Genomic DNA, 24,540 nt, shown 5'->3' with positions numbered 1-24,540 from the left:
TTTTTAGTTGGAGTATAGTTGATTTACAATGTTGTGTTAGTTTCAGGTGTATAGCAAAGTGATTTAGTTCAGTTCAGTTCAGTCTCTCAGTCGTGTCCAACTCTTTGCGACCCCATGAATCGCAGCACGCCAGGCCTCCCTGTCCATCACCAACTCCCAGAGTTCACTCAAACTTACCTCCATCGAGTCAGTAATGCCATCCAGCCATCTCATTCTCTGTCGTCCCCTTCTCTGCCTGCCCCCAATCCTTCCCAGCATCAGAGTCTTTTCCAGTGAGTCAGCTCTTCGCATGAGGTAGACAAAGTATTGGAGCTTCAGCTTAAACATCAGTCCTTCCAATGAACACCCAGGACTGATCTCCTTTAGAATGGACTGGTTGGATCTCCTTGCAGTCCAAGGGACTCTCAAGAGTCTTCTCCAGCACCACAGTTCAAAAGCATCAATTCTTCGGCGATCAGCTTTCTTCACAGTCCAACTCTCACATCCATACATGACCACGGGAAAAACCATAGCCTTGACTAGACGGACGTTTGTTGGCAAAGTACTGTCTCTGCTTTTTAATATACTATCAAGGTTGGTCATAACTTTCCTTCCAAGGAGTAAGCGTCTTTTAATTTCATGGCTGCAATCAGCATCCGCAGTGATTTTGGAGCCCCCAAAAATAAAGTCTGGCACTGTTTCCACTGTTTCCCCATCTATTTGCCATGAAGTGATGGGACTAGATGCCATGATCTTCATTTTCTGAATGTTGAGCTTCAAGCCAACTTTTTCACTCTCCTCTTTCACTTTCATCAAGAGGCTTTTGAGCTCCTCTTCACTTTCTGCCATAAGGGTGGTGTCATCTGCATATCTGACGTTATTGATATTTCTCCCGGCAATCTTGATTCCAGCTTGTGCTTCTTCCAGCCCAGCGTTCCTCATGATGTACTCTGCATATAAGTTAAATAAGCAGGGTGACAATATGCAACCTTGACGTACTCCTTTTCCTATTTGGAACCAGTCTGTTGTTCCATGTCCAGTTCTAACTTTTGCTTCCTGACCTACATACAGGTTTCTCAAGAGGCAGGTCAGGTGGTCTGGTATTCCCATCTCTTTCAGAATTTTCCACAGTTTGTATATATATTCTTTTTTAGATTTAAATAGACCTTCAGTTCAGTTCAGTTCAGTCGCTCAGTCGTGTCTGACTCTTTGCAACCCCATGAATCACAGCACAGCAGGCCTCCCTGTCCATCACCAACTCCCAGAGTTCACTCAAACTAAGGTAAATTTTTTAAAGTTTGTAATCTGAAAGTACTAAGAGAACTGAACCTCAGCTGTACGTGTGCTTCTCTATTTCTTCTTCCTGCCTGCAGATGTTAGGAAATGACAATCTTACTTTAAGTTTGGAGACTGTCATCTGTTTCCTTTGCCTGCTAAGTCACTTCGGTCACGTCCGACTCTTTGCAACCCTATGGACCGTAGCCTGTCAGGATCCTCTGTCCATGGGATTCTCCAGATTAGAAGACTGGAGTGGGTTGCCATTGCCTTCTCCAGGGGATCTTCCCGACCCAGGGATCAAACCTGCATCTCTTACATCTCTTGCATTGGCAGGCAGGTTCTTTACCAGTAGCACCACCTATTTCCTCTACTCTCTATTAACTCTCATTTCAGCTATTTTCAATCAGGAGAAAAAGACACCTATTCCTATGCACTGTTATGTAACTACCTACTGTATTCAAAATATTATTTATTAATTTCAGGGACAGATATCCAGGCATTTGAAGAAAAGTTAAAATTCAGACCATTTCTGGAGATGTGTTGAAAAATGACCTTACCCAGGATGCTACCAGTACCTGCTTTCCCTCTCAAGCCACTTTCTCCAGAATTTCAGCTTTTCTAAACACCTCTTGCATTTGTGCATCCCTGGGCTCTCATAAATGTCCAGCAGTGCTTACTGTGTTAATAGGGCTGTAGCTGAGGGGCCTGTAGGAGCAGTATCAGGGAAGAAAGAGGCAGCGTGGTCTTTTGTGTTTTAAAACTTGGACATTAGCCAAAAACTGCACTATTAATATCACACACATTTTGATATAAATATAAGGATGTTGAATTTAGAAATTACTAAATTTCTCTACCTCCATTCTAAAGAAAAGAAATCAACTTATCATTATGTATATATTTTAAAGTATTTGTTTGGCTACACCTGGTCTTAGCTGCAGCATGCGGGAATTACAGACTTCGTTGTGGCATATAAGTTCTTTAGTTATGGCATGTAAGCTCTTCATTGCAGCATGTGGGATCTAGCTCACTAGCTAGGGATTGAACCCAGGCCCCTGCATTGGGAGTATGCAGTCTTAGCCCCTGGACCACCAGGGAAGTCCCTCATCACATATTGTTAAAATCCCAATTGCAGGCATCAAATGTCTGGGTTTGGGATTAAGATACTATTATGAATCACACTCAGGATTCTAATTTATTCTGATATTATTGTTGTTGTTGTTTAGTCATTAGGTCTTGTCTGACTCTTATGCAACCTCATGATCTATAGCCCACCAGGCTCCACTGTCCATGGGGTTTTCCAGGCAGGATTATGGAGTGGGTTGCCATTTCCTTCTCCAGATCTTTGTGACCCAGGGATCAAACCAGCATCTACTGCATTGGCAGGCAGGTTCTTTACCACTGAGTCACCAATGATGCCCATTCTGATACTAGCCTTGGTAAAATATGTGCCAAGAACCTCAAGCTATTCAATTTCATTCCAAATTATGCCTTGCTTGGGAAAACTGTAGGAGCTCCAACTAATTAAAATTGAAATGCAACTGCATAAAGGTGTGAGATGATCATGTTCCCAAGAGTTAACATTTACTGAAAACTAATTATGGACTAGGCAAGTGCACTGGGTGCTGAACATCTCATTTAATCCTTTTACCAGTTCTGCTAAGGAGACACTATTATTGTGCCTGTTTTACAGATGAAGGAAACTGAAACATAGAGTATTTGCCCAAAGTCAAATCACAGGAATGAGGCCAAGTCAGGATTTAAACACAGGACTATTTGACTCGAGAGACTGAACTCAGACTACTCACTGCTCTATTCTGTTCAGAAAGGAAGTAAGCTAGGATCTGATTTATAAGAAAAAAGAAAGGACTTGTATGCAGTTTTAGACACATTTTTAGACAGTTCGCATTTTAGTCTCCCATTTCACATTCCAGTTTTAGAAACTTCCCATTTTATAGAAAAAGAGATCAGGGCAGGTGTCACTTCCCAAGGGCATTTTGACAGTAAGTGGAAAAGGCCAGGATTTGTATCCAGATTAGAGTCTAAAGGCCATGTTCTTTCAAGCAAAATATGCTGTCTTGTCAAACATAAATTATATAAAACAAATATAAGGATTATATGTACTTCACACCTGAAATTTGTAAATCTTATCTATTTCTGATTATTATAACTGAGGGTATGGTAAGAAAGAGAGGTGGCCCTGGGCAAGTCTCAGGACACAGTGAAAGGCTGAAAGGAGGAATAAGCTACAGAAGAGGGGAGGATCAGGAAGGCAGGACAAAAACCAGCAGTTGTGGTCCCAGGAAGTCAAGAGTGAGACTGTTGTAAGAAGGGGTAATGAGGAAATGCCAAATTCTATTGAAAAATCAGTTGAGATAAAGACTGATAAATGTCTGTAGGAATTAGCTTTGAGGTACTGGTGGACCTCAGTAAAAGTGGACTGGTGCATTGTGAGCAGAAATCATATTAGAGTGTGTTCTGAAGTGAGCAGGAGGGGAAAAAATGGAGAATATTCTAGAATCAGATAGATGTGGATTTGAATTTTGCTTCAATCTGTGCAGTCTTCTTAACCTGTTTCCTCAACTGCAAAAAAAGAAACAAAAAGACCTTCTTTTTTTTTCTCTTTTTTTTAATTGAAGGCTAATTATTTTACAATATTATATTGGTTGGTTTTGAAAAAGACCATCGTAACAGAGTTGTTGAGATGAAATGACATGGCAAATGTGTGTCAGGATAGGTTTTTGGAATATTAACCAATGTTTTACCTGGTCCTTGCATTATTTGGTCCTTTCCAAATAATGAAAATAAGCCCCTAGTCAGATGGGCTATTGGACATTCATTCTTTTGGGAATGATTCACCTAGGAAAAAGCAGAGGAAAAAGAAGTGCTATAGAGTCTTAAAATCTACTCCCCAGAGAGAACTCAACACAAAAAGAAGAATACACTTTTAAAAATACCTGATGTTCAGTGAAGGGAATCAGAATTTGCCACCCCAAAATATGCTATTTGGTATAAAGATTATTTTAAGCTGAAAACATTTGAGATTTAACAGATGCAGAAAAATAGATTTCTCAAAGCCTCCTTATGTGACTCAAGGCAACAATATTTTGGAAATAAGGCTGCCATAAATTACTCTTCAGGGCAGATCTATTCCTGGAAGGGAAAACGAGAATAAAATCTACCCCAAATTCCTTCTCCAGGGCAATTTTACGGCCCTGGAGACAGGAAGACCACTCATACCTATATAAATGTAATAAAGATTATTATTACTTTCTTATATCCATCCTGTTTATCCTCCTAAACCCCCCAACTCTAAAAATCTTTCCAAAAAGTCATTTATCTTGTTATAAGTCCCTTTCCCCACTGCCACGTTTACTTACCTGGATGGTATCTAAGGTCCCAATTCTAACTACTCCTCTGAGTTACTCATCACTGAGCTTTCCTGCATGTATGTGCACTGCATGTGAAAAATAAACTTTTTTTCTTCTGTTAACCTGTCTTCGTGAGTTTAATTTGCATGACCTCAATAACTGAACTTAAGGATAGGGGAAAAGGTTTTTTCTTCCCCTACATAAGTAAGCTAAAATTCCCTGACCTCAGCCCAAATAAAGACTGTCTGGGCTGATAAAAGGGAGGAGAAGCGTGACATGTTCAGGCACAGTATGCCTCTAGAGAGGGAAACTTTGTCCATGTACATGCTTGTCTCAGAAACATGTTGTTTTGGCCCATTGTGGAATAGGAGCAGTAGGGCATTTCTTGTTTGCTCAAGAGTGACACAGACCTGTGGCCCCAAGAGCTTTCAGACTCGAAGGAATCCTGCAGATGGGAGAACACCATGGCGCTTGGGGGCCACTGAAGACCACATGGACTGTGCCAATATCTCAAAGATGCTGGTATGAATGGATGACAACCAAGGACCACATATATACCCCAAGGGAACCAATCAAGACACCCTAGAATTTAGGAACAATTCGGGTAAAGCATGAGGAAACCAACTTAACTGAAACTTGCCAACCCAGATGACAAGGGCTCAGTAGAAATTAAATTGAATTATAGAAAACTAAGGCAATTCATGGGTTTCCCAGGTGGCACAGTGGTAAAGAATCTGTCTGCCAATACAGAAAACACAGGAGATGCATGTTCAGTCCCTGCATCAGGAAGATCTCTTAGAGTAGGAAATGGTAATCTACTCCAGTATTCTTGCCTGGAGAATCCCATGGACAGAGGAGCCTGGAGGGCTACAGTCCACAAGGTTGCAAAGAGTCGGACACAACTGAGTGACTGAGCATGCATGCAGTACACACACAAGGCTATTCTACAACTACTTCTTGTTCAAGATTAGTATCAGCTATTTGTGGGGCTCATCCAGGATGTCTTACAATCCTGGGGTAAACAATATCTGCTTGAAGACTGAGTATTAACCCTAGAGTAGGATTAGAACTGAGCCATCCTGAGACAAAAACCATGATCTGGTTGGAAATTTGATGTAGAGGTGGTGCGACCTCTCAGAAGTATCTGCTGATTTCAGAAGTACCACTGGACAGTGATGAGACCAAGCATGAAAGAATCCTACAGAACAATTAAATTCCCTAGACAGACATAGGATGATTAGTAAAAGAGGGTGTTGGAGTTTGTCTTTATGATTAAATTTTCTAAATCAGTGATGAGTGAGGTCCTTGTTATGAATTGAATTACATGGCCTCCCAAAATACATATATGCTAAAGTCCTAAACCCCCAGTACCTTAAAATGTGACCTTATTTGGAAATAGGGTCATTGCAAACATAATTAGTTAAGATGAGGTCATACTGGATTATTTCAAATCCCCAATCCAATGTCACTGGTTTCTTTGCAAGAAGACAGCCATAAGAAAACGAAGAGACACATAGGAAGAATGTCATTTGCTGGCAGAAGCGACATTAGTGTTATAGCTCTATATCAAGGAATGCCAAGGACTGCTGGTGAAACCAGAAGCTAAGAGATAGGCAAGGAGTAAATTCTGCCCTTAGAACCTTCAAGAGAGCATGGTCCTGCTGACATCTTGAACTTCCAGTCTCCAAAACTGTGAGAGAATAAATTTCTATTGTTTTAAGCCACCTAGTTTATGGTTATTTGCTGCAGCAGCCCTAGGAAACTATTACAGTTATTATAGTTCCCTTCTCCCAGGATGTCCTGAACCTCTTTTTAGGCAAGGAATAGCAATTTCAATGGCACTAACCCATTGCCAGAGCAGAGAGGCATTCAAAACCCTTCCAAAACTGATGTATCTCTTAATCTGCTGTAAAACTGGTGGCTTGGATATGTGTGAGAAACCGAGTTTTGGAGAATGAAGCTAGTCTCTACAGCACCGTCCAGCCCCTGGTTGGAATTATTTAGGACCTTAATATTTCTGCTAAGAGTTTAGGAAAGTGCAAACATTTCCCTCCCCACCCCCTGCTACTGCTACTTTGTGGTAAAAATAGACAATTCCTAAATTCACAAAGAGAATCTATTTAAGCAGAAGCTAAGAGTCATCAGCCCTGACTTCACTGAACCAGTACCAGTCTGCTTACCCCTGGACATCTTGGTATGTAAGAGAAACAACTCTTTATTAAGCCAGTGATATTCAAGCTTTCTGTTATTGATAGCCATTGCTAACTATATGCCAATAACAAAGTTGAAAACAGGAAAAAGAAAGGAGTCAATTCTTGTCTTTTGAATTTTAAAACCTAGATTGTCAGGGTGGTAAAAAACCACTAATAGCCTCAGGGTATGGGCAATAGGTTTGGAAGATTAAATGATGGCTACTCAATCCCTTACAAATAGCTGTAAAAAGAAGAGAGGCGAAAAGCAAAGGAGAAAAGGAAAGATATAAGCATCTGAATGCAGAGTTCCAAAGAATAGCAAGGAGAGATAAGAAAGCCTTCCTCAGTGATCAATGCAAAGAAATAGAGGAAAACAACAGAATAGGAAAAACAAGAGACCTCTTCAAGAAAATTAGAGATTCCAAGGGAACTTTTCATGCAAAGATGGGCTCGATAAAGGACAGAAATGGTATGGACCTAACAGAAGCAGAAGATATTAAGAAGAGGTGGCAGGAATACACAGAAGAACTGTACAAAAAAGATCTTCCCGACCAAGATAGTCACGATAATGTGATCACTGACCTAGAGCCAGACATCTTGGAATGTGAAGTCAAGTGGGCCTTAGAAAGCATCACTACGAACAAAGCTAGTGGAGGTGATGGAATTCCAGTTGAGCTATTTCAAGTCTTGAAAGATGATGCTGTGAAAGTGCTGCACTCAATATGCCAGCAGATTTGGAAAACTCAGCAGTGGCCACAGGACTGGAAGAGGTCAGTCTTCATTCCAATCCCAAAGAAAGGCAATGCCAAAGAATGCTCAAACTACCGCACAATTGCACTCATCTCACACGCTAGTAAAGTCATGCTCAAAATTCTCCAAGCCAGGCTTCAGCAGTATGTAAATCGTGAACTCCCAGATGTTCAAGCAGGTTTTAGAAAAGGCAGAGGCACCAGAGATCAAATTGCCAACATCCGCTGGATCATGGAGAAAGCAAGAGAGTTCCAGAAAAACATCTATTTCTGCTTCATTGACTATGCCAAAGCCTTTGACTGTGTGGATCACAATAAACTGTGGAACATTCTGAAAGAGATGGGAATCCCAGACCACCTGACCTGCCTCTTGAGAAACCTGTATGCAGGTCAGGAAGCAACAGTTAGAACCGGTCATGGAACAACAGACTGGTTCCAAATAGGAAAAGGTGTACGTCAAGGTTGTATATTGTCACCTTGCTTATTTAACTTATATGCAGAGTACATCATGAGGAACGCTGGGCTGGAAGAAGCACAAGCTGGAATCAAGATTGCTGGGAGAAATATCAATAACCTTAGATATGCAGATGACACTACCCTCATGGCAGAAAGTGAAGAGGAACTCAAAAGCCTCTTGATGAAAGTGAAAGAGGAGAGTGAAAATGTTGGCTTGAAGCTCAACATTCAGAAAACAAAGATCATGGCATCTGGTCCCATCACTTCATGGGAAATAGATGGAAAAACAATGGAAACAGTGTCAGACTTTGTTTTTTTGGGCTCCAAAATCACTGCAGATGCTGATTGCAGCCATGAAATTAAAAGACGCTTGCTCCTTGGCAGGAAAGTTATGACCAACCTTGATAGTATATTAAAAAGCAGAGACATTACTTTGCCGACCAAGGTCCGTCTAGTCAAGGCAATGGTTTTTCCCGTGGTCATGTATGGATGTGAGAGTTGGACTGTGAAGAAAGCTGATCGCCGAAGAATCGATGCTTTTGAACTGTGGTGTTGGAGAAGACTCTTGAGAGTCCCTTATACTGCAAGGAGATCCAACCAGTCCATTCTAAAGGAGATCAATCCTGGATGTTCATTGGAGGGACTGATGCTAAAGCTGAAACTCCAATACTTTGGCCACCTCATGAGACGAGTTGACTCACTGGAAAAGACTCTGATGCTGGGAAAGGTTGGGGGCGGGAGGAGAAGGGGACGACGGAGAATGAGATGGCTGGATGGCATCACCGACTCTGTGGACATGAGTTTGAGTGTACTCCGGGAGTTGGTGATGGACAGGGAGGCCTGGCGTGCTGTGATTCATGGGGTCGCGGAGAGTCGGACACGACTGAGCGACTGAACTGAACTGAACTGAACTCAATCCCTAGGCCACATAAATATTCCTTGGTCTGGAAATAATAAAAAATAAATTGAGTTATGGAAAAAATAAAATTGCATTTGTTACATGAGTTTGTACACTAAGATTTATACTTAACATCTGGTAACTCTCATTTGACTGAAAATGTTATTCCTCTCTTAACATATGAAGTCTTGCAGCTGCTGCTGCTAAGTCGCTTCAGTCGTGTCCAACTCTGTGCGACCCCATAGACGGCAGCCCACCAGGCTCCCCCGTCCCTGGGATTCTCCAGGCAAGAACACTGGAGTGGGTTGCCATTGCCTTCTCCATATGAAGCCTTACTACCACTCAGAACAGTACTCGTGATCATTATCTGAAAATTCACTTCTATTCTATACTTCTTAATGGAAATCACCATTCTTTGTCTTCCCAGACTTGAAGACTTGAGGTTGTCCTTCACTTTTACATCTTTTTTGTCTCAGGATAGATCCATTATTTCTTGCCTTTTCTTCTATTTCTCTTTCCTTCTTCTCCCTCTCTCCCACTCTCTCCCCTCCCTCTTAGTCCACTTGCCTCCCTCTCTCTCCCAATTTTCTTCTTGAGGACTTCCATTATGGGGACTGTTGACATTTTTATTACATTAACTCTCCCCGCTAAATGGAACTTCAGCTCCAGCAAAGCTGATCTGTGGAGGGAGGTGTTCAGATATACTGTCCCACAGAAAACAACTAAAAGTGCTGGATTGTATTTTAAAATAAATGAAACGTCTTAAAACCATTAAAGAGATGACAAGATAATAAGGAATCATTGGGCCAAAGACAATGTAGACTCTCAGAAACAGAAAGGGAGCACAGAAATCTCTTCTTTTGGGGGGCGTATGACAGATCCAGCAAACATGAGCTGCAACTCTCACAGCCTCTTGGGGTCTGGAGTAAAGAAAAAAGCCAGGGTCATGCAATGTGGGTAGTGGTATTAGTAGGGCTGCCATTGCCAAGTACCACAAATTGGGCGGCTTGAACAACAGAGATGTATTTTCTTCACAGTTTTGGAGGTGAGAAGTCCAAGATTGAGGTGTCCAGAGGTTTAGTTTAATTCTGAGGCCTCTCTCCTTGGCTTACAGATGGCTATATTTTCTCTGTGTCTTCACTTGGTCTTTCGTCTGTGCATGCATACCCCTGGTGTCTTCTTTTGTGTCCACATTTCCTCTTAATGAAGACACCAGTCAGGGAATACCCTGGAAGTCCACTGGTTAGGACTCCGTGCTTTCACTGACAGGGCCTGGGTTCAGGCCCTGGTCAGGAAAATGGGATCCTACACGTCACGTAGCATGGGCAACGGTAAGATGGTAAACTGTTTTGTGTATTGAAAAAGAAAAAAGAAAAACACCAGTCAGAATGTATTACAATCACCCTAAGGACCTAGTTTTAACTAACCATCTCTTTCAAGTCCCTGTCTCCAAATAGTCACATTTAAGGTGCTAGATATTAGACCTTCACATGCAAATCTGAGAGTGACACAATTTAGCTCATAGAAAAGAATACAGTATAAAACACACCCCATGCATTTGACCCCTCTGATGACAAAGAACCAGAAGTAAATAACCCTTCCACCCTCTGTCACCATGGAGATGCATGGAAGTTTGCCTCAATGATGCGTAATGGGGGATGAGGGCTCTCTCTGAGAAGCTGTAGCCCCAGGATGCTCTCACTAGTTGATTAGCAACCCCAATTCATTGGTTCAGAAAGTCTCATGAGCCTAATTCAAATTGGTCCTGCTGTGGTAGTGCTGACCTAAAGCAAACTTTATGTTATGACCAACCAAGACAGCATATTAAAAAGCAGAGACATTACTTTGCCAACAAAGGTCCGTCTAGTTAAAGATATGGTTTTTCCCGTGGTCATGTATGGATGTGAGAGTTGGACTGTGAAGAAAGCTGGTATTTCTCCAGCCAAGATGGGTTTATTTGGGATCAGCAGAGAACTACAATTGGGGGCCTACAAATGTCATGAGCTATGTGCAAGTTCCCACACAGCAAGGGAAGGAAAAGCTTTTATAGAGAGGAAAAGGAAGCTGGGGGGGCTAGGGTAATTGAAGAGCCTGTGGCTTCTCATTGGTTGAGTCCTCACCAGGGAAGAAGTCCTTCTTCTTCCTGTTGGGATCTGATATGGCATGGGGCATGAGTGCTCCCCCTTTTCATTTCCAGACTCTTACTTTACTGAGATTTCTGTTTATTAATTTTTAAATAGTAGTGCCTCTAATGGTTGACAGGATCAAAATAAATCTCTAGAGAAATGTAAACTTCAATCTTAAATTTCGAAGAATTCTTAAGTCATTTTGCAAAAAACAAGCAACTCAGGGTAAAAAAACAACAACTAAGTGCTGCACTCAATATGCCAGCAAATTTGGAAAACTCAGCAGTGGCCACAGGACTGGAAAAGGTCAGTTTTCACTCCAATCCCAAAGAAAGGGAATGCCAAAGAATGTTCAAACTATTGCACAATTGCACTCATCTCACACGTTAGTAAAGTAATGCTCAAAATTCTCCAAACCAGGCTTCAGCAATATGTGAGCCGTGAACTTCCAGATGTTCAAGCCGGTTTTAGAAAAGGCAGAGGAACCAGAGATCAAATTGCCAAAATCTGTTGAACCATTGAAAAAGCTAGAGAATTCCAGAAAAACATCTACTTCTGCTTTATTGACTATGCCAAAGCCTTTGACTGTGTGGATCACAATAAACTGTGGAACATTCTGAAAGAGATGGGAATACCAGACCACCTGACCTGCCTTTTGAGAAATCTGTATGCAGGTCAGGAAGCAACAGTTAGAACTGGACATGGAACAACAGATTGGTTCCAAATAGGAAAAGGAGTATGTCAAGGCTGTATATTGTCACCCTGCTTATTTAATTTATATGCAGAATACATCATAAGAAATGTTGGGCTGGATGAAGCACAAGCTGGAATCAAGGTTTCTGGGAGAAATATCAATAACCTCAGATATGCAGATGACACTATCCTTATGGCAGAAAGTAAAGAACTAAAGAGCCTCTTGATGAAAGTGAAAGAGGAGAGTGAAAAAGTTGGCTTAAAGCTCAACATTCAAAAAACGAAGATCATGGCATCCTGTCCCATCACTTCATGGCAAATAGATCGGGAAACAGAGGAAACAGTGGCTGACTTTATTTTTTTGGGCTCCAAAATCACTGCAGATGGTGACTGCAGCCATGAAATTAAAAGACGCTTGCTCCTTGGAAGAAAAGTTATGACCAACCAAGACAGCATATTAAAAAGCAGAGACATTACTTTGCCAACAAAGGTCCGTCTAGTTAAAGATATGGTTTTTCCCGTGGTCATGTATGGATGTGAGAGTTGGACTGTGAAGAAAGCTGAGCACTGAAGAATTGATCCTTTTGAACTGTGGTATTGGAGAAGACTCTCGAGAGTCTCGTGGACTGCAAGGAGATCCAACCAGTCCAACCAGTCCATCCTAAGGGAGATCAGTCCTGGGTGTTCATTGGAAGGACTGATGTTGAAGCTGAAACTCCAATACTTTGGCCACCTCATGCTAAGAGCTGACTCACTGGAAAAGGCCCTGATGCTGGGAAAGATTGAAGGCAGGAGGAGAAGGGGACGACAGAGGATGAGATGGTTGGATGGCATCACCGACTCAATGCACATGAGTTTGGGTGGACTCCGGGAGTTGGTCATGGACAGGGAGGCCTGGCGTGCTGCGGTCCATGGGGTCACAAAGAGTCGGACATGACTGAGCAACTGAACTGAATTGAAGCACACACAGAGAGATCCAGGCATCATGTATGAGAAGCAGGATAAATAACAGTGAACAAACATGCGAAGTCTTCAGATACTGAATTTACCAGACAAGGATTAAAAATAACTGTGACTGTCATGTTTAAAGAAATAAAGTCTGAACACACCTGCAAGTAACAAGACATTTTTTAAATACCTAATCAGATTTGAAATACAAATAGAAATTATAGAAATAAAAAATACAATAATTAGATTTTTTCCAGATATTTCACACAAGTTTTAAACAAACAGAAAATGTGAAAGAACACCTGTACACTACAACCTAGGTTCAATAATTGTTAACATTTTATCATAGCTATGTTACATATTTTTAAATTTGCTGAACCATTTAAAAGTAAATTGCACACATCGTAATAGTACACAACTGAGCGACTGAACTGATGTTAGAATGTACTGCTGTGAAATAAAAACACCTTTTCATAACTACAATATCATTATCTTATTTAAGAAAATTAATAATTGTCTAATGTCATCTCATATTGAGTCCATATTAAAATTTTCAGTTGGCAAAAAATGTTTTTTATAGCTGCTTTCTTTTTTGTTATTTTATAACCAGCATCCAATGAAGGCATTGATTTTGGTGGTTTCCTTTTCGTTCCCTTTTCATCTAGAACAATCCTCTTGCCTTCTCCCTCCCCCACTATCTGCCTGCTCCCACCCATGACACTGATTCTTTTGAAGAGACTAGCATCGTGAATGCTTACATTCTGGATCTACCTGAGTGCTTCCTTACAGAATTCTTTAACTTATTTTTTGATCTTTCTTATAGTCTGGAAATTAAGCCTGGAAGTTTAAGTTTTGCCAAGAATATGTCACAGGTGATGCTTGTTTATTTCTTAACATATCACATTAGGAACTTCCCTAGCAGTCCAGTGGTTAAGACTCTGTACTTCCACTGCCAGGGGCATGGGTTCCATCCCCAGTTGGGGAACTAAGGTCTCACATGCTGTGCAGTCAAAAGGAAAACGAATACAATATATTATTCTGTCCCATTCTTAGTAATACTAATTAACTTTAAGGATTTGGTTAAGGGGATGATTGCCAGACATCTTCCCCGAAATGAAATTTTAAAAATATCTGGACAGTTTATCAATTTCTTATAAAGTTAATCATATATTCACTATATGACCTAGCAATTCTACACTCACATATTTCCCAAGAGAAGTGAAAACTTACGTTCACACAAAAACTTCTACATGAGTTGGTAGTAGCTTTAGTCATAATAGCAACTGGAGACAACCCAAATACTCTTCAACTGATGAGTGAACAAATAGTGTACATGCTTACAACTAAATCCTGTTTAGCAGTAAAAAGGAATGAAATCCTGATATAGACAATATATGGGTTACTCTCTTTAAAATTTATTTATTTGTTTATTTTTGGCTGCATTGGGTCTTTATTGCTGCACGCGAGCTTTCTCTAGCTGCAGCCAGTGGGAGCAACTCTTCATTTTGATGTGCAGGCTTCTCATTGCAGTGGCTTCTCTTGTTGCGAAGCATGGGCTCTAGAGTGCAGGCTTAGTAGCTGTGGCGCACGGGGTTAGTTCTCCTGTGGCATGTGGGATCTTCTTGGATCAGGGATCGAAGGATCAAATCCATGTTCTCTGCATTGGCTGGTGGATTCTTAACCACTGGACCACCAGGGAAGTTCTGCATGAATCTTAAATGCATTATGCTAAGTGCAAGATGCCAGACTCAAAAGGCTCCACCGTGTATATTCTATTTACATAACATTCTGGAAATATTTAAAAAGTAGTAACAGAAAACTCTAACCCTAAACCAAATACTAGTTTTTAAATTTCATATTGAGAGACAGAAGTTTCCAATGACCAACATACTCACACACTGTTTTCCTGGTATGAAGGAACGTAGAAAGGTAAAGTATCACTGGGAAGGATTCTAGGTAAAGGTAAAATCAGAACAAAGGAGTACAGGGGTAATTCATCAGGCTCACAGTGAAGCTTTATGAATGGAGCAGATTTTTGACAATTGCCTAATTAACACCCATTCCCCTCCTTCTTTCTAAAAGGACCAGACTTCAGGGAGGTATCCACCTTCCTCCACAAAGCCATATGCTTTACTAAAAACCAGTTATGTTTATCTCACATTATTTGGCAGGGACAGCTTTAGGAACAGAATTGTGACTCAACTCAGACCGATGAAATCTGAAGGAAAGTCTCTCAAGGGACTTCTAGGAAATTTTTCCTTTCTCAATTAAAAAAAAAGAGAAAAAGGCAGAAGAGATGAGCTGGCTCTTCTTCCTCTGGATGTTATTGTATCTGGATGTGATGCTTGTAAACAGGTGGATTCTCAACCACTGGTCCAGCAAAGAAGTCCAGACATTTCTAGTTATAGTACAATCAAATTTATCACTTTTTGCCTTCATAGTTTATGATTTTATGTTTTCTTTAATAATTTTTTCACTTGCTTGATCAAAACCTGCTGATCCACAACTTTAGGGCATTCCAATCACCCTCTGGCCTATATGAATGGCGCCCCCTGGAGCACCAAGTACATGGCATTCCCTTCTTAAGTTGTGCAAGGCAGTCTGACTTAAATTCTTTAGGAGAAGCCCCTTTAAATATGCTAGCATGAAAGTTGCAAACTTTTGCTCCTCTTACTTAAATCTTGAATGAATCTATAATCTATTTTTGACTCTAAGGTTAGGATCTAGTTATATTTAGGTCCCAGGGTTATTGATTGGTTAGTCCATCCTTTCCCTCACTAGTCACCTTGACCTCACCTCTGTCATGGTGTCCATATACGTTTGCGTTTGTGTATACACTCTCTATTTTGTATTCTGTCTATCCCCCACCCATACCATACAGTCTTAGTTACTATACCTTATGTCTTGATATCTCGTAGGCAAAACTTCCACCTGTTCTACTTAAAGTGTCTTGATTATTATTGAGTCTTTGGTTTTGAATTTTAAAATCACCTTATTAAAATGTTGGAGAAATTCTGTGGGATTTTGATTGGAATTATTTACATTGAATTTATCAATTATTTTACAGAAAATTAGCATCTTTATAACATTGGGTCTCCCTACATATGAATATGGTAGGTTTCTTCATTTAATGCCTATCAATAAAGTTTATCATTTTCTTTACAAGACCTTTTGCATTTTTGTTAAATCTATACTTAAAACATATTTTATATTTTTAGTCACTGTCATGAATGGGATATTTTAAAAATTACAGTTCCGAACTATTTGCTGTTCATCTTTAGGAATACAGTTTTAAAATATGCATTTTGATTTTATATCCAGAAATATCCTTGACTTTTTCTGTTGATTTTAAAATTTGTTAGTTTGCTTAGATTTTCTGTGGAACTAATCATATAGTATACAATAACAATTTTTTCTTCTTTGAAATAATTTTAATATATTCTTTCTTGTCTTACTACTATGGCTAGCACTCCTTGTATATCACTGAATAGAAATAGTGTTAGATGTATACTTATCTTGTTTTTGATTTTAAATGTTTTATTATTAGTTAATAATACTAATTTACTCTGTGCTTTTAGTAAATATACTTCATTAAGTTAAGGAAGCTTTTTCCTCTACCTGGAGCATTAAGGATGTTTTTAGTTTTGTTTTGTGGAACGATACTGATTTACATCAATGTTTTTTCTGTGTCAGATCAAATGGATCAAATGGTTTCTTATATTTAATTTATTCGACTATCAAAATTACACTGAAAAAATTTTGTTATAAAATTATAGCTGCATTCCTGAATAAATCTAGTTAAAAAGTAATGCATTATTGGATTTCTAAATTTTGGTTTAGTATAGCATTTTTATCTTGGTTAACCATGAGTGAGGCTGTTTTCATTTACTGCTTTGTTTTCAGAAGGAGTTATTTGTCCCTATTGTTCCTTTTCTGGAATAATCTGATACGTTTAGGACCACCTGTTTCTTTTCTTCTTTTTTTTTCCTATTTCTTTTTTCTTTCTTTCTTTTTGGTAGAAATCACCTGTAAAATCATCTGGGTCTGGTTGTTTATTTGTGTAGTTAAGTCAATTTTGTTAATTGTCATAAGTCTACTCATAGTTAAGTCAATTTTGGTAAATTATATTTTTCCAGGAAACTGCCATCTATTTCCTAATTCATAGGCATAATGTTGTTCATCATATTATCTTATTTTAAAAACCACTGCTCTATCTGCTATGTCCCTTTTTTTTCTTAATCTAATTTGTAAAAGGATTTCAATTTTACTTGTTATTTCAGAGAACTAGTTTTTGTATTTTGTTTTCTGTTTTATTGATTTCTGCATTTTCCCCTTTAAATTTCCCTGGGTTAATTCTGTTGTTCCTTTATTAACCTCTTGATTATTAAGATGCTCATCTTCTAACCTCTAATATAACCATTTAAGGTTGCAAACTTTTCCTTTAGGTACTCTTAAAACTGCATTTCACAAATTCTGATATGTATTTTCTCGACAATTCAGTTTTAAATATCTTTCACTTTCTATTTGTGCCTATCAACTTGCCTCTGGCTCTCCAGACCCATTCACTGTCCTCCCTCTCCACTCTACTCTCTGCCCCACAGGCTGCTGTGTCCTCTGTCTTCCAGTTGAGTCTCTCAGAGCTATCTGAGATGCTGCCTCCAGGGCTGCAGCCCTCATTTGGCCCCAAATAAAACTTAACTCACAACTCTCAAGTTGTGCATCTTTTTTTAGTCAACATTCTCATCAGCTAGATTTAAGAGTTCCATTTGCTTTACATACTCTCTAACACTTGGTACAGTAAGCCATTTAATCATTCTGAAAAGTGTGGCATGGTATTTTACTGCAATTTTAATTTGTATTTGCCACAGGGAGGCCTGGCGTGCAGCAGTTCATGGGGTCGCAAAGAGTCGGACACAACTGAGCGACTGAACTGAACTGAATGACTAAAAGGGTTTCTTGGTGGCTCAAACTGTAAAGAATCTGCCTGTGATGCAGGAGATGTGGATTCAATCCCTGAGTGCTTGGGTTCAATCCCTGGGTCCAGAAAAGCCCCCTGGAGAAGGAAATGGCAACCCACTCCAGTATTCTTGCCTGGGAAATCCCATAGACAGAGGAGGCTGGCAGGCTATAGTCCATGGGGTCACAAAGAGTAGGACACGACTGAAGCAACTTAGCATGTATGCTGTCTTCCAGTTGGGTTCTGCTGGTAGAGATTCCTGGCAAGAAATGGTAGAGGAGAAGGAGAGTGAGGTCAGGGTATTTATTTCCCTGGTCTTAGTATAGTGATATACTTACTGCTGCTGCTAAGTTGCTTCAGTCTTGTCCAACTCTGTGCGACCCCATAGACGGCAGCCCACCAGGCTCCCCCATCCCTGGGATTCTCCAGGCAAGGACACTGGAGTGGGTTGCCATGTCCTTCTTCAATGCTAAAGCGAAAAATGAAAGTGAAGTCACTCAGTCGTGTCCGATTCCATACAATCCCATGGACTGCAGAACGCCAGGCTTCCCTGTCCCTCACCATCTACCCAAGCTTGCTCAAACTCATGTCCATTGAATTGGTGATGCCATCCAACCATCTCATCTTCTGTCATTCCCTTCTCCTGCCTTCAATACTGCCCAGCATCAAGGTATTTTCCAGTGAGTCAGTTCTTCACATCAGGGGGCCAAAGTATTAGAGCTTCAGCATCAGTCTTTCCAATGAATATTCAGGACTGATTTCCTTTAAGATTCACTTAAATCTTAAAGTTCAAGGGACTCTCAAGAGCCTTCTCCAACACCACAGTTGAAAACCATAAATTCTTGGGTGCTCAGCTTTCTTTATGGTCCAACTCTCACATCCATACATGACTACTGGAAAAACCATTGCTTTGACTCTAAGGACCTCGGTCAGCAAAGTAATGTCTCTGCTTTTTAAAATGTTGTCTAGGTTGGTCAGAGCTTTTCTTCTAAGGAGCAAGCGTCTTTTAATTTCATGACTGCAGTCACCATCTGAAATGATTTTGGAGTTCAAGAAAATAGACTGTTACTGTTTTCAATGTTTTATCATGTATTTGCCATGAAGTGATGGGACAGGATACCCATTTTTTGAATGCTGAGTTTTAAGCCAGTTTTTTCACTCTCCTCTTTCACTTTCATCGAGAGGCTCTTTAGTTCTTTTCTTTCTGCCATAAGGGTGGTGTCATCTGCATATCTGATGCTATTGATAGTTCTCCTGGCAATCTTGATTCTAGCTCTGCTTCATCCAGACTGGCATTTCCCATGATGTACTCTGCTGCTGCTGCTGCTGAGTCACTTCAGTCGTGTCTGACTCTGTGTGACCCCATAGACGGAAGCCCACCAGGCTTTCCCGTCCCTGGGATTCTCCAGGCAAGAACACTGGAGTGGGTTGCCATTTCCTTCTCCAATGTGTGAAAGGGAAAAGGGAAAGTGAAGTCGCTCAGTCATGTCTGACTCGAAGCGACCCCATGGACTGCAGCCTACCAGGCTCCTCCGTCCATGGGATTTTCTAGGCAAGAGTACTAGAGTGGCTTGCCATTGCCTTCTCTGTATATATGTTAAATAAGCAGGGTGACAACATACAGCCTTGATGTACTCCTTTCCTAATTTGGAACCAGTCAGCTCTTCCATGTCCAGTTCTAACTGTTGCTTCTTGATCTGCATACAGATTTCTCAGGAGGCAGGTCAGGTGGTCTGGTATTCCCATCTCTTTCAGAATTTCCCACAGTTTGTTGTGATCCACACAGTCAAAGGCTTTGGTGTAGTCTATAAAGCAGAAGTAGATGTTTTTTTGGAATTCTCTCACTTTTTCAATGATCCAACAAATGTTGGCAATTTGATCTTTGGTTCCTCTGCCTTTTCTAAATCCAGCCTGGAGTTCTTGGTTCACGTACTGTTGAAGCCTCACCTGGAGAATTTTGAGCATTGCTTTGCTAGCATGTGAGATGAGTGCAATTGTGTGGTAGTTTCAGCATTCTTTGGCTTTGCCTTTCTTTGGGACTGGAATGAAAACTGACCTTTTTCAGTCCTGTGGCCACTGCTGAGTTTTCCACATTTGCTGGCATATTGAGTGCAGCACTTCCACAGCATCATCTTTTAGGACTTGAAATAGCTCAGCTGGAATTCCATTGTCTCCACTAGCTTTGTTCATAGTCATGCTTCCTTAGGCCCACTTGACTTCAGACTCCAGGATGTCTGACTCTAGGTGAGTGATCACACCATCGTGGTTATCTATTCATTAAGATCTTTTTTGTATAGTTCTTCCATGTATTCCTGCCACCTTTTCTTAATATTTTCTTCTGTTAGGTTCATACTGTTTCTGTCCATTATTGTGCCCAGCTTTGCAAGAAATGTTCCCTTGGTATCTCTAATTTTCTTGAAGAGATCCCTAATCTTTTCCATTCTGTTGTTTTCCTCTATTTCTTTGCATTGATCACTGAGGAAGGCTTTCTCATCTCTCCTTGCTATTCTTTGGAACTCTGCATTCAAATGGGTATATCTTTCCTTTTCTCCTTTGCCTTTCACTTCTCTTCTTTTCTCAGCTATTTGGAAGGCCTCCTCAGACAGCTATTTTGCCTTTTTGCATTTCTTTTTCTTGGGGATGGTCTTGATCACTGACTCCTATACAATGTCATGAACCTCTGTCCATAGTTCTTTAGGCACTCTGTCTGTAAGATCTAATCCCTTGAATCTATTTGTCACTTCCACTGTATAATCGTTAAGGGCTTTGATTTAGGTCATACCTGAATGGTCTGGGGTTTTCCCTGCTTTCTTCAATTTTCTTGAATTTGGCAATAAGGAGTTCATGATCTGAGCTACAGTCAGCTCCCAGTCTTGTTTTTGCTGATTGTACAGAGCTTTGCCATCTTCAGCTGCAAAGAATATAATCAATCTGATTTCAGTATTGACCATCTGGTGACGTCCATGTGTAGTGTCGTCTCTTGTGTTGTTGGAAGGGAGTGTTTGCTATGACCAGTATGTTCTCTTGGCAAAACTCTGTTAGCCTTTGCCCTGCTTCATTTGTTCTCCAAGGCCAAACTTGCCTGTTCCTCCAGGTATCTCTTGACTTCCTATGTTTGCATTCCAGTCCCCTATGATGAAAAGGACATCTTTTTTTTTGGTGTTAGTTCTAGAAGGTCTTGTAGATTATAGAACCATTGAACTTCAGTCTGTTCAGCATTAGTGGTTGGGGCACAGACTTGCATTACTGTGATATTGAATGGTTTGCCTTGGAAATGAACAGAGATCATTCTGTCATTTTTGAGATTCCACCCAAGTACTGCATTTCGGACTCTTTTGTTGACTATGAGGGCTACTCCATTTCTTCTAAGGGATTCTTGCCCATAGTAATAAACATAAGGGTCATCTGAATTAAATTCACCCATTCCAGTCCATTTAGTTCACTGATTCCTAGAATGTTGATATTGACTCTTGCCATCTCCTGTTTGACTACTTCCAATTTACCTTGATTCATGGACCTAACATTCCAGGTTCCTATGCAATACTGGCATCGGATATTTACAGCATTGGACTTTACTTTCATTACCAGTCACATCTACACCTGGGCGTTGTTTTCACTTTGGCGCCATCTCTTCATTCTTTCTGGAGTTATTTTTCCAGTAGCATATTGGGCACCTACTGACCTGGGGAGTTCATCTTTCAGTGTCATATCTTTCTGCCTTTTCATACTGATGTTTAAGTTTGGGATAGTTGCTCTTTGTCATCCAAAACTTTAATTTTCCATTATTTAATGTACAATATTTTTGCAATTTAATTTCCTGAGCATAATCCATGTCTTTTAAAGAAAATATTTTCCATGATTTGGGGGACATATTTAAATATATTTTCTTATGATTCTAAAGAATTTTCATAATCTTTAACAATCCAAAATTAACTGTCAAGGTTTTGTTATTAATTTCTTGTTTCCTTTCTTTTAGCTTATTTTTTAAATTTCTACAAAATCTTTTCTAGAGTTGTGGATATCACAATCTTTACCACTTTTTCATAAGATTTATTTAAAAATTACATCATGATATCTGAACCCTAAGACTTTGGAAATAAACCTACAGATCTCATTGTTAGCCTCTCCATTTAATGGAGATACAGAAATAATTGCATACAGTTTTTGTAGTCAGTGGTGTTAGATTGTCTTATTTGGAACCTGATTTTGCATGATAGCTTCAGAGACACAGACTTCAGGATTAAGGCTTTTAGGAAGGAAGAGGTCACACTGTTTCTTGCTCTGGTTTCTCCTCTCGTTTTTTTTGCACCTCTGCGTGAACGTGAACCAGTTTCCCAAATCCACGACTGGTTCCTGGGCTTCCTCAACCCACCTAGAAACTATAGCAACCTGGGAGGTGTGTCATTTAACTGAAAATACTCTTGATTAGGAGTACAGGCCAATCATATAACCCTATGGTTACTTTGATTTGACTTCGTTGTTTTTAAAATTCATCTCAATAGCACATTTACAGACTTTTCAGTTCAGTTCAGTTCAGTCGCTCAGTCGTGTCCGACTCTCCGCGACCCCATGAATCACAGCACGCCAGGCCTCCCTGTCCATCACCAACTCCCGAAGTTCACTCAAACTCATGTCCACAGAGTCGGTGATGCCATCCAGCCATCTCATTCTCTGTCGTCCCCTTCTCCTCCCACCCCCAACCTTTCCCAGCATCAGAGTCTTTTCCAGTGAGTCAACCCGTTGCATGAGGTGGTCAAAGTATTGCAGTTTCAGCTTTAGCATCAGTCCTTCCAATGAACACCCAGGATTGATCTCCTTTAGAATGGACTGGTTGGATCTCCTTGCAGTCCAAGGGACTCTCAAGAGACTTTTGCTGCTGCTGCTAAGTCACTTCAGTCGTGTTCGACTCTGTGTGACCCCATAGACAGAAGCCCACCAGGCTCCCCCTTCCCTGGGATTCTCCAGGCAAGAACACTGGAGTGGGTTGCCATTTCCTTCTCCAATGTGTGAAAGTGAAAAGTGAAAGTGAAGTCGCTCAGTCGTGTCCGACCCTTAGCGACCCCACGGACTGCAGCCCACCAGGCTCCTCCATCCATGGGATTTTCTAGGCAAGAGTATTGGAGTGGCTTGCCATTGCCTTCTCCACAAGAGACTTTTAGGATGGGTCAATTCTCCAGATGAGTCATCTCCTCTTTTATTGGGCCATTTTTCTGTGTAGATACAAAATATATAGTTGGGAAGTATTTAAGAGCCTAAATTCAGTCTCTTTAACTTTATTTTCAAGGTAAGGGATAATCAGATTTAAGCATACTCCTATAATTGTTTTTAAACATACTTTAAATGACATAATTAACATAGTAATATTACCTTTGCTTAAAAATAAAGGATGCAGAGTACATCACGAGAAATGCCAGGCTGATGAAGCGCAAGCTGGAATCAAGATTGTCAAGAGAAATATCAATAACCTCAGATATGCAGATAAAGGCAGAAAGCGATGAATGTGAAAGGGGAGAGTGAAAAAGCTGGCTTGAAACTCAACATTCCAAAAATGAAGATCATGGCTTCTGGCCCCATCACTTCATGGCAAATAGATGGCGAAACAATGGAAACAGTGACAGACTTTATTTTCTTCAGTTCCAAAATCACTGCAGATGGTGACTGCAATCATAAAATTAAAAGACGCTTGCTCTTTAGAAGAAAAGCTATGACCAAGCTAGACAGCATTTTAAAAAGCAGAGACGTTACTTGCTGACAAAGGTCCGTAGAGTCAAAGCTATGGTTTTTCCAGTAGTCATGTATGGATGTGAGTGTTGAACCATAAAGAAAGGTGAGTGCCGAAGAACTGATGGTTTTGAACTGCGGTGTTGGAGAAGACTCTTGAGAGTCCCTTGGACTGCAAAGAGATCAAACCAGGGAATCCTAAAGGAAATTAATCCTGAATATTCATTGGAAGGACTGATGCTGAATCTGAAGCTCCAATACTTTGGCCACCTGATTCAAAGAATGGATTTTTGAAAAGACCCTGATGCTGGGCAAGATTGAAGGCAGGAGGAGAAGGGGACAACAGACGATGAGATGGTTAGATGGCATCATCGATTCAATGGACATGAGTTTGAGCAAGCTCAGGTAGATGGTGAGGGTCAAGGAAGCCTGGCCTGCTGCAGTCCATAGGGTCAAAAAGAGTCAGACATGACTGAGTGACTGAACAACAAGAAAGGATTAATAAAGACCTTCAAAGTCCCCTTTCACCATGCCCTCCATTCTTCCTCTCCAGAGGGAACTATTATCATTTTGACCTTTCCAGTGACCTTTCTATACATTTCTTTTCTATTATATACATTCTATTCTATTCTTTTCTACACATATACACACTATTTTCCCCTTGCATGAGGAAACTCAGACCTTGAGGGGAGACCTGTTGCAAATTTATTGAAGGAAAGCGGACTGGACAATCGTTTACTAAAACCTACAATGTGTCAGACTCTGCGCCCAGAACTTTATTTGCACTAATGAACTTTATTTGCACTGGTATTTTACTTCTGCTGGATGGGCTGCCACACTAATCAGTTTGGAAGTTGGGAAGCAGGTGCAAAAGTCGCTTCAGTGTAGTGATATAGGATATGTATTTTGATGCCAGTTGCAGGAAACCTAGCAGAGATCTCCAGAGTTGCAAAAACAACAAAATACACTGTCATCTGAAGTTGGGTCGGTAAAAAAAAAAAGCTTGTGAAGCTGAAACGCGAAATGTCTACTACTTACCAAGACCTTCGGAAACTTATGAAGCGATATCGCATCTACGAGATCAGTCTTGGAGCTCAAAGAAGGCACCAGACGTCGCAAAGCATGCGGTGGCAGGCAGCAACACAGCAGCCAACCCGGAGAGCCGAGAGCGCTCC

The 24,540-nt window shown here is 40.5% G+C and overlaps 1 long non-coding RNA gene across 2 annotated transcripts; it reads right to left on the bottom strand.

The window, feature by feature from the left end:
• Window positions 1-95: 95 nt before the first annotated feature.
• On the bottom strand, window positions 96-24,540 carry LOC148778769 (uncharacterized). 2 transcript variants are annotated; one of them, XR_016037801.1, is made up of 4 exons: window positions 24,404-24,540; window positions 17,983-18,113; window positions 4,020-4,113; window positions 96-929 (listed from the first exon to the last, which is right to left on the bottom strand). It is a non-coding gene; the product is annotated as an uncharacterized LOC148778769 (long non-coding RNA). The 2 variants fall into 2 exon arrangements; XR_016037799.1 differs by lacking the exon at window positions 96-929 and having other exon boundaries at window positions 3,826-4,113.

The sequence above is a fragment of the Moschus berezovskii genome, chromosome 1 (genome assembly GCF_049115385.1).
Source record: "Moschus berezovskii isolate FMDL1 chromosome 1, NW_MosBer_1.0, whole genome shotgun sequence".
NCBI classification, from domain to species: domain Eukaryota; kingdom Metazoa; phylum Chordata; class Mammalia; order Artiodactyla; family Moschidae; genus Moschus; species Moschus berezovskii.
The sequence above is the reverse complement of the archived record's forward strand: the minus strand, read 5'-3'. Positions and strand labels throughout refer to the sequence as shown.